The 15324-nt window shown below is 53.6% G+C and overlaps 1 protein-coding gene across 1 annotated transcript in view; it reads left to right on the top strand.

The window, feature by feature from the left end:
• LOC144945842 (sodium/potassium-transporting ATPase subunit beta-1-interacting protein 2-like) overlaps positions 1-15324 on the top strand; it is a 48788-nt gene that overhangs the window by 1555 nt on the left and 31909 nt on the right. The gene's annotated exons all lie outside the window — the stretch shown is intronic.

Raw genomic sequence — 15324 nt, forward strand, 5'->3', positions numbered from 1 at the left:
GAGAGAGAGGCAGTCGACCCATCCCCCCGTCGTGTGCCTTACCGGCCTTTATAGGTGCTCGCTAACAGCACTTACCCCGACAGTCTGTTGAGGTTACATGGGGGACCTTTGTGATGATGTGATGTCCAACTCTCCAAGAAGGGGGCCTGGTGGAGCGAATCAATATCGTCATCAGCAGCAGCAGCATCAGCATCGCGGTGATGCGATCACCCCATGCCTCACTCCTGCCACCGCGTCTTTGTCCTATATTCAGTGGCGTCACCACCACCACCTCCTCTCTCTCCCTCTCTCCCTCATTGGGAAGCTGCCACAGTTGGTGGAATGGTTGTCAACACGAGGCTTGCGATACAGAGGCTCGCCGGTGAGATTCGAGCGCACGGCACAGCAGTTGAATCAATGAATGATGGTTGTTGCGAGCTCCTTAAATCCTCCCGGCTCATCACCGCCTCTGTTCACCCCAAACCCAACCCAGCAGTGCGAATGGGATACACACACACACAGTTACATCGATCGGTACCTTGCGTGTGGGTGAAATGTGGGTACTGTCCTCTCATTTATTTCAAGACGTACTTGCCAGCGTGCAAGAGCCGGGCTGAATACCCCTCTAGCAGAGGTCGCAAACGGGTTTTGATTCCTTACCCGTACCCGGCCGCACCAGGGTCGCAAACGGGTAGCCGGGTATCAGGTAGGGTACGGGTATCGGGTACCCGATTGCGACCTCTGCCTTCTAGAGGGCCTCTTTGTATCCCCCCATCTGGTGGAGGTCCTTCTGCCAGCAGTCGCTTCAACAAGCAATTGCGGGGCTGCTCCTTAACCTATACCTCCTCCCCTCTCTCTCTCTCACCCGCGACTCGCGCTACGCGAGCACATTCGTAGTCCTCTCATTAAAAGCAGTGCACCACCTTGTGCCGTGAAACGGCCTCCGAGAGGTTGCGTCGTAGAAATGTCACCTGGGTGAAGGTGAAGTCGCAGCGCTGCAAATGTATTTTAATGATATCCGCTGGGGCTTTGGATTGCAGTAAATTATTGTTGTATCCACAATTTCTCAAGACTATTTTTGGTGGCCGGGTGGCTCGCAATCAGCAGCTGGTTGCGAGTTTAAAATACCGGTTGGGTGGCAGGGGGTGGGGGTGTGGGTAGGGGGGGGGGTGACTCAGCCCACCATTCCTCCGAGGTCGATACAATTGGTACCACTTTCTGGAGAAGTCAACAGCGTTTGTCCTTTGGTCGGTCTTGCCTCTGCCATGGGCATGTGGAATTTCCACCACTTGCTCTGGTCTGTAAACCGCGAGGCGAGCATGGCCTCAGTGCTCATTTGAGCCAGACATCGCGTCGACTTAATTTCATTTTAATGGGGTATCTATAAACGGATCACCCCCTTGAACCCGAGTGGAGCATTCAACATTCCGATGCGGCCAAGCGAGAGCTCCATTGTCTCTCTCTTTCCCTCCCTCCCCCATTGTCTTCCTCGCCATTGTCTCGCGTAGGGTTTTGGCTTGCTCTGCCTACGAGTAAGGGCGGGCCTGCGGGCCTGCGGTCGGAACATGTTTTGCGAACGGAAGAGTTTGAAATTTTCACGACGGTAATGGTGCCGGGGTTGATGAACGGCGCGCTTCGCGTGGGATGCTCGGTGCAGGGAAGGTGGAAGGAACGAGCAGCCGAGGAGGCTCAACGAGAGGACAAAGCGGAGAGAGAGGGCTTCTGTGGCAACGAGCCAGAGGCGGGGCTCGAGTTCCACTCGGGGCTGGTTAGTGTAGTGGGGTTGGCTATAGGGGAGGGGGGGGTAATAGGTTTAGGGGTGGATATTTGTTGGGCCCCATTTAATTGCTTTCTAGGGCGTTGAGCCAGCTTCGTCACTGAGCAGTGTTGACATTATCAACGATATTCATAATAAAGGTTTTTGGATTCGATTGCGTGAGTATAAATGTGTCGTAACCCTCCACCACCCGACACAGCCAATTAGTAAGGGATTTGTCACGTAAACGAAACGCTAATTAGTTACTACTTCAGCCCACCGGTGTGTTGGAGGGTAAATCCACAAATCGCCCGATGATGTTGGATGTAATTACCAGCGAAACGTCGTACTACTCAAATTGTAAATGTTCTTCTTGGTTCTTTCGGTAAAGTCACGCAGAAGGGAAATAATACAATAATTAAAATAAAACATAATAAAATATAATTTTATAATGTCTTATTTTTATTATTGACTTTACCGAAAGAACCAAGAAGATGAATCCCTGCAGTCACGAAAGCTTTAAATCGAAATGGTAAATGTTGATTTACTCTCCAACACACCGGTGGGCTGAAGTAGTAACTAATTGGCGTTTTGTTTACGTGACAAATCCCTTACTAATTGGCTGTGTCGGGTGGTGGAGGGTTACGACACATTCATACTTATGCGATCTAACCCCGAAACATTTATTATGAATAATATTGGTCGCGAAAGCCTGCTACGTGTTAAACTGATAATTACCAACGAAAGTTAGTCATGAAATGTGTTATCTATCTCTCGAGCAGTGTGTAGCGACTGGTCCGCCATGCAGAACACAACCGTGGGGACATTTTGCGTTGAGTTTGTTATCCTTACACCGCACCTCCGATCAGCACGGTGTGGCTACACGTGGTGCGAAAGAAGTTCAACATGCACATGTACGCTAGTGGCTGGTTGATTTAGTTGTTTTGGGTCGGATAATACGAATATATTACGACGTGGGACTCCCACAGAGAGCAGTGTAAAATGTGCACCGTGTTATCGAGAATAACGGCCTGTGGAAGATGATACCACAGAACTGCTGCTGAGATCCACGGCGTATTTTCAGCCGGGTCTCTTTTTGTCACTCGATCGTTTACAACCAACCTGGTCGGCGGGCTGGAAAAGATTTCGGTGCCCGGCACACCGCGTCCAGTATACACCCTCCTATTGCTGTGGGCTGTGGCCAATCGTCACGCGCCACCCACCGCAGTCCACACGGAGACGCTGGGAATATTTGGTGACAGACGAATCCCCGCGGAGTTCCCGTCCGCCGTCTAGAATCAACGCTTATTTGTGCATCTTCTGACACGCGCTTGCCAGGGAAGGGCAATCGCGTGGCGTCGGTTGTAACGCGTTGTCATCCGTCGTGGTAGAATTATCCAAGTAAAAAAAAACGTCCACCAAAATGTAGAAGGCTATTTGTTCAGGTTAATATGTAACGAATGAGTTGATGGTGATGATGATGCTGCTGCGTTGGCAGGGGTGCACAAGCAAAACAAAATGAAACGAAAGGGGCCATTGAGCTCGGGCCAAGAAGGGCTCTTGCCCGAAACGTTGCCTGGTTGTCCATTTTTTTCTTTTAAATCCGCACTATTTTTTGGCCAATATGTTGAGCTATTCGATTGTTTTGCGTGTCTGTATTGGCCATCCGGGGCTGACACCGTCAACTCGCTGCGTAATGAGGATCACATTCAACCGCGGTTGGTTTACCCGGAGTTGAACCCATCTGCTCGGCGTCAACGGTGCCGGCTCGGCGACTCTGAGAAGGGTGCGGGGCCGATTGTTGGGCCCTCTGAGCCCCGACCTGGCCACCTCGGCGGTATGCGCGGATTTCGACGCAGCTGTTATCTTTGCCGATTTGAAGCTCGCTGCCAGCCGCAACACAGATGGGACATCTCTTCTCAAATGAGCTTCATTTCCTGTCACGGCAGGGGGGCCACGCTCGAGGAGGAGGTGGGGGAGGATGGGGGAGGATGGGCTGTGAGGGAAAAGAGGAGGATGGGGGGGGGTGGCTGGCTTTCTTGCAAGCCGTGTTTTGTGATCTCAGGCTCAAAGCGAGGGGAATTTACAGTCGCATTCAAACGTTTAAGCCCCAACCCAGGGGCTCCGCGCTCTCTGATGCTGCCCCTGATCTGTTGGCGGCAGCGGTGGCGGCGGCATTAGCATTTGTTAAAGGGACAGCACCCCCTGCACCCCCCCCCCCACACGAACAAACAAAACCGCTCTTGTCTAGGAAGTGGCGGGTGTCAGACGCACGCGCCTCGGAGCTGCGCTAATGAGAAAAATAGCGCCCTGTTTGTGTCGCATGGCAAGGTGGCGTGGCGCTTTTGAACGCGGCGATCCCCGCGCTTAATTGATTCTTGATTCCCGGCCAAGGCCGACGTCGGTGGCGAGCGATACTCGAACCGATCCTGCCGACACCCCCCCCCGCACCGCACTATGTCCTCTACACCAACCCGCACTGGCCATTAAGGGGAAGGATTGGTCGAACAAACCGCACTGGGTGGAGAGGTTTGCCATCCACTTGTGGATTGTATGTTGAACTTCTTTCGCACCGTATGTAGCCAAACCGTGCTAATAGGAGGTGAGGGGTGGGGTGGGTGGGGCAGGACAAGAAACTAAACACAAACATCCGAATTGGAAAAGGGCTGTAAGGTGAATGATTGAAAGGTAAAGGCGCGAGCTCCCTCTAGAGGGTATGTATTTGGTCTACTCTTTCACGCTTGCCCAGACGTCTTGGAATAGGTGGCAGTACCCACTCTTTACCCCACCACACACGACCTGCCGATCAACTTACGGCTGCCTGGTGGACAGATTTGACGAGTGGGGGGGGGGTTTCTAGAAACTTCGCACCGTTGGTTCAACTGTCGCGCCGAGAGGTCAAACCGGTGACCTCTGGACGGCAAGACCAGTGCGTCGACCATCGTCGCTGACTCGCCGCCCATGACGAGTGCCGCTCACCCAGCGGCCCCCTTCTTGGGAGTTGGATCACACGCAAGCGCGCATCACGCACGCACATTACACACAAGCAAGCATCACACGCACGCATCACACGCATGACAGCATCCCGAATTTGATCAATAATTACGTGATTATCGCTACGCTACGTGGCGCTAGCTGGAGCTGGCGATGTCACCGTGGCACCGGTGATTGTGCGCGCCCACCGCTGAGCGATGGAGGAGCGAGCGAGTTGAGCTTGGAGGCGAAAGGCTGGAACGCTTGAGCGGTCGTTTTTTTTTTGTTTGACCGGTGGAATCCGAGCGCTGTAATTGCCGGTGACTTTGCGTCACGGTGAGTGGACGGGGCGGAGGGGTTCTTGCCCATCTCGCGTCCGTCACCACCAACTCCGATGCGGTGAGCGCGATCTGTTTCCAGGAGACTGCAATAATTGAATAAGTCTCTCAACGCTTCGCTGCTCAAATAAAATTGATTTATGAAGCGACTTGAAATCAAAGCCTCCACTCGGCCCCGGGAGGTTGGTTTAGTTTTTTTTCATGAATCCTCTCAACTTTGCAAATCAATTGGAGAGGGCTGAAACGGTGATTTGTCGCCGATGCCACCACACCCATGCCATCACACCCATGCCATCACACCCATGCCATCACACCGATACCATCACACCGCGCCACCACACCGATGCCATCACACCGATGCCATCACACCGATGCCACCACACCGATGCCACCACACCGATGCCACCACACCGATGCCACCACACCGATGCCACCACACCGATGCCACCACACCGATGCCATCACACCGATGCCACCACACCGATGCCACCACACCGATGCCATCACACTGATGCCATCACACCGATGCCACCACACCGATGCCATCGCACCGATGCCACCACACCGATGCCATCACACCACGCCACCGCTTCGGCTCTTACGCGAGGATCTCGTCCGTAGCTGCTGCCAAGCGATTTGTTTACCTCTCCTGTACATTTCACTCCTTTCGTGGGTTTGTATTGTTCGTTGTTGTTGTTGTTGTTGACTCCCGTGCCCCCTAACTCAACATGTGTGGGGGGGGGGGGGGAAACAACAGCTTTATAGGTCTCATCGGATTCCTCCAGTCTAAATAAATATTCTGATTCTGAAAGTCATCGCTCCACTTGGGAGTTTGGCTCTCGCTGTCGCCCGAGGGCCGACTCCAAGCGTGCGGGCACCGCGCCTTCCAGGACCTGAGCCCCCCCCTGTCGCGTGGAACATCGCTGAGCGCCCCCCCCCACCCCGATGAACTCACAAACAACAACAACAACACACCTGTTTAACACATAGGAGGCTTGCGTGACCAATATCATCCATAATATAGTTTTTTCGATTTAAAGCTTTCGTGACTGCAGGGATTCATCTTCTTGGTTCTTTCGGTAAAGTCACGTAGAAGGAAAAAAATAAAATAATAAAAATAAAACATAATAAAAGGGAAAATTATTTTATTATTTTATTATTTTCCTTCTACGTGACTTTACCAAAAGAACCAAGAAGAGAAAAAATATAGTTTTTTGTGGTTAGATCGCGTAAATATATACATGTGTCGTTAAACCCGCCACCACCCGACACAGCCAACTAGTAAGGGTTGTCACGTAAACAGAACGTGGCCAATTCGTCACTAGTACAGCACACCGGTGTGTTGGAGAGCAAATCCACAACATTTACAATCTGTGTACGACGTTTCGCCAGTAATTATAACTAGCATTATCAGCCAGATTTGGTGGGTGGTGGCGAGTTCAACGACACATTTATATTTCCACGATTTAGCCCCCCCCCCCCCCCCAAAAAAAACAATATTATGAACAAAACACCTCTTCCTTCAACCGCAGATTTTGCGACCCAAACAAGAAGACTATTTTTGGAAGACAGGACATGTGACGACCTTATCGCTGATGCAGACAACCCCCAGCTCTGGTCTTGATACCCTCTCAATTGAGCTGCTCAGGGAGGATTATCGGCAGCCTGCCTGCTCTGGGATGGGGTTGCCACCAGGGCCTTGCTATCCCAAGACGCAGCTGCTGTACTGGGAAATCTGTAAGACTTCCCAGGACATTAGAAGTCCCGGTTGTCACTTTACGTAGTAGTAATAATAATACACCACTCAGGATAGGGGAAGGACCAGTCACCAAGGCATTCATTCGAATGGTCCCCCAGTCTGTCGACCAAGGGGAAGCCCTCCGAGCAGATGGTGAGCTATACTGTTGGGGCAGGTCCTGGAGGTCGCGCGTCAACTCTGGGATCTGGCGGAGACTCGAAAGTGTTGGAAGCGAGGAGGTGCGGTGGTGGCCTCAACAGAACCCCTTGGCCACGATGAACTCTTCATCTTCAGAATCAGAAAATATGCTGGAGGAATCCGATGAGCTACGAAGGGCTTTCATCACAGTTGATCCTGACCCTTGACGAGGGCGACACGCTCACCGTAGTTCTGCCCTCTTCCGCCTGTGGCCACCTTTCTCTCGGGGATGACACCTCGAGGTCGTCTGTCGGAGGCCGCGGCGGCCGCAGCTCTTCCTAACGCACGTTGCCCCCGCGACCCCCCCCCCCCCGCACCCCCCGCGACCCCCCCCCCCCCCGCACTCACCGTGACCTCCCACGTCCCCGCCACCCCTCGCCGCGCAGCGGCTCCGCGTCGCTGGGATGCGCGTTCTCGTTCCAAGGCTAATTTTATTCCGCGTCGCTGATTAATTGCCCCCGAAAGCGGATTGGGATGTGGTGGTAAAAGAAGAAAACAGGTGAGGGGTGGGCGGGGGGGGTGTGGTAGGGGATGGGGGGGGGGTAGGGGGTGTGGTAGGGGATGAAGGGGGGTAGGGGATGGGGGTCTGGCTGGGAGTTGCTTGTGGGATCGTGGGAGGAGCAGGCTTTGAGCGATCCTTGTTTGTGACACCTGTCACGTCCGTGTCGGCGGCGATGCGAGACGGCCCCTTTGCGGTGCGTTCGGGCTGCGCGCCGCCGCATGGACGCGCAGCGCCGCGTGGCGCTAATTGGCGAAATTGTGGCGGAGGACGGTGGAGGGAGGCAGAGGGCATTGTCCGCTGCTGGATGACTTGCGTGCTCTCTCTCTGTCTCTGTCTCGCTCCTTCCCGCCGAGATCCCGGGGCAGCTCTCACCGCTCTTCAGCTTCGCCCTTCCTGCAGCTCATCTGCTCACGGCTCGCCCCGTCGAGTGCGCACATTGATGCAGCTCATCCCTGTCGAGCTCACCTCCCCCACAGCTCATCCTCCCCCACAGCTCATCCTCCCCCACAGCTCATCCTCCCTGCATCTCACCTCTTCCCAACTTCTCACCTCACGGCAGCTCACATTTCTGCAGCTCGCCTGCTCTGAATCTCACCTCCTTGCAGTTCTCCACCTTAGTCGCCCACCACCTTAGTCACCCACCACCCTAGTCGCCCACAACCCGAGTCACTCCACACCTCTACTGCTCACCACTCTAATGGGGTCATCCCGCTACAACTCACCGTTCCTGCACCTCAACTCTATGCAGCTCCCCCCCTCCCTCAAACTGAACCCACTGCACAGCTCACCCCCGCTAGACACGGCTCTCTAACGACGTCTTTGGAACAGCGATGTCCAGATTCACACGGAGCTTCTCTACACACTCTGCTCGGCGTGGTGTGGAGAGATGCTGTGCTCTGCGTACGCGCCGTATCCGAATACATCGCGCAACCTTCGTAGGTGCTTGCTAACGGCACTTGCCCCAACAGTCTGTTGAGGCTATGCGGGGGATCTTTGCATTTGTACAAGCACAGTATGCATCGCACAGCCTTCATAGGTGCTCGCGAACGGCACTTGCCCCAACAGTGTGTTGAGGCTATACGGGGGGGGCTTTGTATTTATATACGCACGCCGGAGGACGTTGCGACGACGGCCGATGGGCGACGCTGCTGGTGGAATGGGGGCTCGAGTCGTGGGACGCGTTCCAAGAGGACGACCCCTTGCCAGAGATGGAGCGGTGGGATCGGTGCACGTGCGGGAGCGACTGATGGATTAGGGGAGGGAGGGGGAGGGAGGGGAGGCAGGGGGAGGGAGGGGGGGAGGGGGGGCGACGACGTGGGGAAAGGGGCCTTAATCCAGCAGTGGATAGAGCCTGGTTGACGACGCTGATGATGATGATACTGGTGGCGGTACGCAGGCAGGCAGGGCACTGGATTGGTTGCGCGTGTCCCTGCCGCATCGCAGGACGCGCCTGCCTCTCTGATCTTTAGGAATTTCTGTGGAATCCTAAGAATCCCACAGTGGCGCCCTCCCCCCACCCCCTACCCCTCCCGCCCCGCGGGCCGTCGGAGTCCACGCGTGCCCGAGCTCCATTTTTGGCCGTGTGAGTGAGGCCCGCATGGGGCCCTGACAGGTGGCCCGGTTGCGTGGTTCCCCGAGGCACCATGTAGCCTCCAGTCCTTCCTCACAGTGCCTGCCCCCTCCCCTGCCCTCCCCCCCCAATAATGACTCAATACATTAAACTGTTAAAGTTATGCTGTAATAGTTCGTGGAGTGGATTTGCAATCCGCGGGTCGCCGGTTCAATTTCGTCCCCTGCTGCGTCGGTTGAAAGGATGGGGGCAGGTTTATGAAATCCCTTCGCCGCTGCCTCTGTTCACACGGCAGTACAAGTGGGCAGGTTGCGTGTGGTGGGGTGAAAGTGTCGGGTATACCCACCTCTTCCAAAGACGTCTGGTCGGCGCGGAAGAGTAGGCCAAAAACCCCTCGGGAGGGGGCCCTCTAGAGCTCCCTCTCGCGAAGGCCAGCCGTGTCGTGAGCAATTATAATTCTGCATTGCGGTGGAGCGTTGTGACGAGTGTGTACTTCACAATCAGAATATTTATTCATACTGGAGGAGTCTGATAAGCTATAAAGCTCTTCTTCTTGGTTCTTTCGGTAAAGTCACGTAGAAGGGAAATAATACAATAATAAAAATAAAACATAATAAAATAAAATTCTCACGACGTTTTGGCCACAACGCAAGCAGCCGTCCTCAGGTGAAGAACAGGTCTGTCGGAAAGACAGCTGCTTGCGTTGTGGCCGAAACGTCGTGAGAATTATATTTTATTATGTTTTATTTGTATTATTTTATTATTTACATTCTATGTGACTTTACCGAAAGAACCAAGAAGATGAATCCCTTCAGTCACGAAAGCTTTAAATCGAAATTTATAAAGCTCTTTTCACAGATGACCAGCCATCGTGAGGTCGTGGCAGCGATGAGACTGGGTGGTAACCCCCCCCCACTGGTGCATCCCCCCCCTAGTGCCCATTATTTACTGGGTACCAGAATCGCCATCAACAACTGTGTCCTGTTTTTGGTTGAACCCCAACCCGATGTGCGTGTGTGCATGGCCTCTCCGTGAGGAGCGGTGGCGCATCGGTGAGCGCGCCTTGTTACGAATCCGGCGACCCGAGTTTGCTCGCGGCCCACATCTGAACTGGTCCTGGGCCTCCCCTAGGTCAACTCGGCCTTAAAGGAGCACCCGGTGTGGTGTGTACACATCGGCATTGCGGAGACACAGGCGGCCTGACACGAAGCCGGCCACCCCCACCCCCCCCTTGCGCCCCTTCTGGCCTTCATGGATACAAACTCACCTACAGCACTTGCCCCAACAGCCTAAGCAGGCTATATGGGGGGGGGGGGGGGTCTTTGTCTTAGTTTCCATCTTACTCCACTCTGTGTAGTGGCGGCGTTGGCGGCCAGGGACGCAGCGAATCCTTCGGACGTCACTCTTCCTCCTAAACATCGATTTGAACAACTTAACGGGCGGATAATAATAACGATAAAAAGTGCAATCTTGATTTGAAGCTTTCGTGACTGCAGGAATCAATACTCTTTGGTTCTTTCGGTAAAGCCACGTAGATATAAAACTAATAGATCCTGACGTTTCGATCGCAACACAAGTAACCGTCATCAGGAGAGACAAACACAGCAGGAGAACTGCTGACGCAGGAGAGACGTCGTGATCTAACACATTCCTGCGGAGGGAGCTGGTAGGAACGTTGGGTTGCTCGGTCAATGGCCAGGGTCAACGGCGGCGTGGTGTATTCCGCAAATATGGCCGACTGTGAGGGCGGGCACAAACCGGCGTGAGTAGGTCAAACGTTGAGTTTTATAAGGGCACCACGGGGTGACCAGCCCCTCCCCACCCAGCCCCACCCCTCCCACCCCCCACCCAGCCCCACCCTCCCCATCCCCCCCCCCACACAGCCCCTCCCCACCCTCCCCTCTCCACCCAGCCCATTTTTGGATGCACGACGGACGGACGGACACAATAATCCCCTGTGGGCTGATGTAACTAGGAGGTTTCTACCAGTATTAATTTTCTATCTACTTGACTTTACCGAAAGAACCAAAGAGTAATAAAAAAAAGTGCCACAAACCGCCCCCCCCCCAACGAAACAAAACACGTGGGCACGCTGCCACGGGGCCGCGCCGGTGCTCCGGCAGTTTGGGGGGTTGTTCGCTGCCGAGGAGGAGGAGGGCCGCGCGTGAAATACGGCACCTCGCTGGCACCACTCCCTCCCTGTGACACCCGGCGGCCTCCCTCGCCCTCACAACCCTGGGGGCAGCTTCGCTAGCTCGTCTGGTTGGGGTTGGGTGCGGGAGGAAGCAAGGCCGGGTTAAGATTTATGGGGGGGGGGGGGGCTCAGAGCTCTTTTAGTTTCGAGGGCGTGGGGGGCCAGATTCTATTCCCTCCCTTGATTGTTTGACCACCACCACCACCACCCACGGCCGAAGAAATAAAAAAACGCTTCTATTGTAATCCACTCCGGCTATTCTACTTGTCGTTCCTAAACGCGACGTGCGCATTCTTAGAGCAAGACCAAAGTGACGACGAACAAAACTCGTTGCAATCTCGGCACGCAGCCGGTCGGAGCTCACGTGGTCATGCGATAAATTTACTCGCGAAATCACCTGCAGCATTCATCACATTGCTTCCGCTATTGCGTGTCAACCGTTGTAAAGCAGCCCTTAATGTCCACGGTGTCGATCTAATGTCCCTGGGTAGTTGCAGTGCCAGATTAAGATAGTGCGGGGCCTGTAGCATATATTATAAAAAGAAAAAACACAAATATTAAAACACTAATTTTTTACTTGCATAGTAAAATAATTGTATTTGTTCATTTGCTATACAGCCAGATGATACGACAAATCGCTAACCTTATACACCCAGTCGTTCATAAAAGTTGAAGGCAGTATAGTACTATCGTAATAGAGCAAGTGCAGAATCACTGAACCGGAATTTATAGCTTGAAAGCATTTAGCACCGGGCCCTTAAAAGTGTGGGGCCCGTAGCATGTGTAGCTACTTTTGCTACGAGGCTAATCCGGCACTGGGTAGTTGGGGGGGGGCTGAGGGCTGAGCGGTGACAGTGACCCGGGGGTGGTCCCTGGCCACGTGGGGTTACCCAAGGCCCTGCAACTCGCACACACCACGGCACGAGGATTTTATATTGGTGGCCTTTGTATCGCTTTCTTTTCCGAGAGAGCGAGGGACACATTTACCCCGGGGGTGGTCGAGGAGGAGGGGGGGTGCCCAGACACTTGGCTTCACACTGCGACGAGGGGATAATTAACCCCACCGCGAGAGTGATTTGCAAGCTAAACAGCATTTGACGCGCTGAAGGGCCGCTGCCGGTTGCGGTGAGGCCACCAGGAACCCCAGCCAGGGTTGGACTGAGCCGTAAGGCACCCGGGCTTCTGCTGCGCGAGCCATTCCTGAGGTTTAACCGTCACACTCGGAATAAATATAATTTAAAACAATTCCGGCTAATTGACGCTCAGATTTAGGGTGGCCCCAGTGGCTCTCTTCCTCCCTTCTGGGCCATTTTACGGGAGGGCGCTGAACCCACAGTTTTTCGTCGGCGGTAGCAGCGACGGTCCTCCGGTTGGTGATCCTCATCGTATCCCATCTCTTGCTTCCCCCCCCCCCCCGTCATCCTCTTCGCTCTAGTCGCTCTAGTGCCTCCTCCTCCACCCCATCAGTCCATTTTTTTGTAGTTTTCGGTCGCCCTCTGTTACCTTCCACGTGCCGTGTCTCCACGGTAGCTAGGAGATGTTAACTACTTCGCTGGTATACAGGAGGTCGTGGGTTCGATCCCGGCCCTGACGCTTATTGTGTATTTGGGGTTTGCGTGTCTCTATTTCCGTGGTCGTGCGGGTTATTTTCCGGGTTCTCTGGCTTTTCCTTTCGCATTCAGAATCAACATCACGCGTCTAGAGTATTTGGCTGTTGTAAATGTGCACGTGATAAGCCACTTCGTTCATCAATCATTTTTGACCAGGTAGCTTCTGGTTAAAAAAGATATATAGTTCAGTGGGCCTTACTTGGTAAAATAAAAGAATATATATTCTCAGGTTTTTTCGGTAAAGTCACGTAGGTAAAAACATTAAAAGTAATGAAAGTAAAATAAAACAAAACAAAAATAAAATTCACGACGTTTCGGAGGCAACACAAGTCTCCGTCATCAGGTGGGACCGTCACAGCCAGATTAGCTGCATCAAGTGAGGCAATGATTCAAGATGTAATCCCTTATAAGCAAGTTGAAGGGGGGAGGAGAGGGGGGGGGGGAGTTCATCAGAATGTGGTAGCCAATGAATGGAACGTATCGGGAGGGAGGAGGAGCGGTGATCAAAGACTGCACGTAGTGCTCAACACAACGAATGGACACGTGTCGGGAGGGAGGAGGACACGTGTCCATTCATTGTGTTGAGCACTACGTGCAGTCTTTGATCACCGCTCCTCCTCCCTCCCGATACGTTCCATTCATTGGCTACCACATTCTGATGAACTCCCCCCCCCCTCTCCTCCCCCCTTCAACTTGCTTATAAGGGATTACATCTTGAATCATTGCCTCACTTGATGCAGCTAATCTGGCTGTGACGGTCCCACCTGATGACGGAGACTTGTGTTGCCTCCGAAACGTCGTGAATTTTATTTTTGTTTTGTTTTATTTTACTTTCATTACTTTTAATGTTTTTACCTACGTGACTTTACCGAAAAAAACCTGAGAATATGAATCATTGCAGTCACGAAAGCTTCAAATCTAGAAATAAAAGAATATAGTTGAGTTTTTAGTTTCGTGTCCGGAACCGAGCGAGAAGCACACCAACGCACATGCACTCCCACGCACGCACACGCACGCACACACACTCCCACGCACGCACATCCGCACGCACGCACACCCGCACGCACGCACACCCACACACATCCACACACACGCACGCACTCCCACGCACGCACGCACACACACCCACACACACGCACACACACCCACACACACGCACACACACCCACACACACGCACACCCACACACACACACCCACACACATGTACACCCAACTACACCCACGCACTCCCACACACATGCACACCGCTCCGCGGGACCGTAGCTCCGTCTCCGTGAAGGCTTCGCCTGCCGGTTCTTCGTTTGCGCCTGGGCTGGCGGACGGCCAGTAAAACAAACGAGTATATAACGTGAACAACATGGGAAAACGTGCCCTGCTCAAGCATCGGTGCGGTTACAAATGTACTTGGTGGCTGGCGCACGCTCGCCGGATTTGACAAGGGTCAGTGGGAGGGCCATAGGGCAAGTGTCTGGTTGTTTAGGGTCAATGAGGGGGCTAGTGGTTCATAGGTAGGGCCAGTATTCATAGCTGTTTGGTTAGCTGGTTAGTGTTCGGGGTAGAGCTAGTCGGTCAGTGTTACCAGGAAGGACGGTGTTAATGGCTGGTTGGCTAATTGGGTAGGGTTAGGGGTAGAGTCAGTGCCAGTGGCTGGTTTGCCAACAGGCACAAGCTTAAAGTTTACGTTGCGTTACTTGTTGAGAACTCAAGAAATCAGAAGAGAGCCCAATTTGCAGGAGCGATCTGGGTCACCAACATAACAAATGCAAAACAATTAAACTAATGTCTAGCAATGAAGACAGTAGACATCAGGCAAAAAGAAAACGAACTTCGTCGCATGAGAAATAATTTTTTTTTTGCAAAAATCTGACTTAACGATAATAATAAATTCCCCGCAGTTTGTCAGCACGGTCGGATAATTTTTGCACCGATCATTGCCCAGTCACAAAATTGAGTAACGGAAACCTTGCAACAGATATCGGGCGACTACTCTGTAGCGATATGTAACCAGACAAAGGATCTGCGTCAAGTGGGTTAGAGTCGGGAATAGAGCGACTAGCAGCATCCCGCTCGGCTGTCACGTACACAGACACGGATCTGTGTCACATGGGTGAGCGTCAGGGATAGAGGGACCGATGGCATTCGCTCGGAGAGCCGCGTTTCTCCGCTCCCTGCAGCGTCCCAATATCTCTGCTCCCCGCATCACAGGGGACGGGGGTGTGTGTGTGGGGGGGGTTGTGTGCGGGGGGGGGGGTGTGGGGGGGTTGTGGGGGGGGAAGGCCCCCCACCCCCGCGTGTTCATGGTCGCTCCGTGGGTTGGCGTTTATCGACCGCGTCGGTGGGAGAAGCCGCTCCTTAGGAGTCCGCGGAGGCTGCTTCGAGCTCGCGTGGTGCCGAGATGGGGGCCGCTTGCGTGGGAACTGGAGCGGGAATAAAGGACGACGGGGTGGGGGGTATGGGATGGGGT

This window comes from Lampetra fluviatilis, chromosome 2, assembly GCF_964198595.1.
Source record: "Lampetra fluviatilis chromosome 2, kcLamFluv1.1, whole genome shotgun sequence".
Classification (NCBI taxonomy): Eukaryota; Metazoa; Chordata; class Hyperoartia; order Petromyzontiformes; family Petromyzontidae; genus Lampetra; species Lampetra fluviatilis.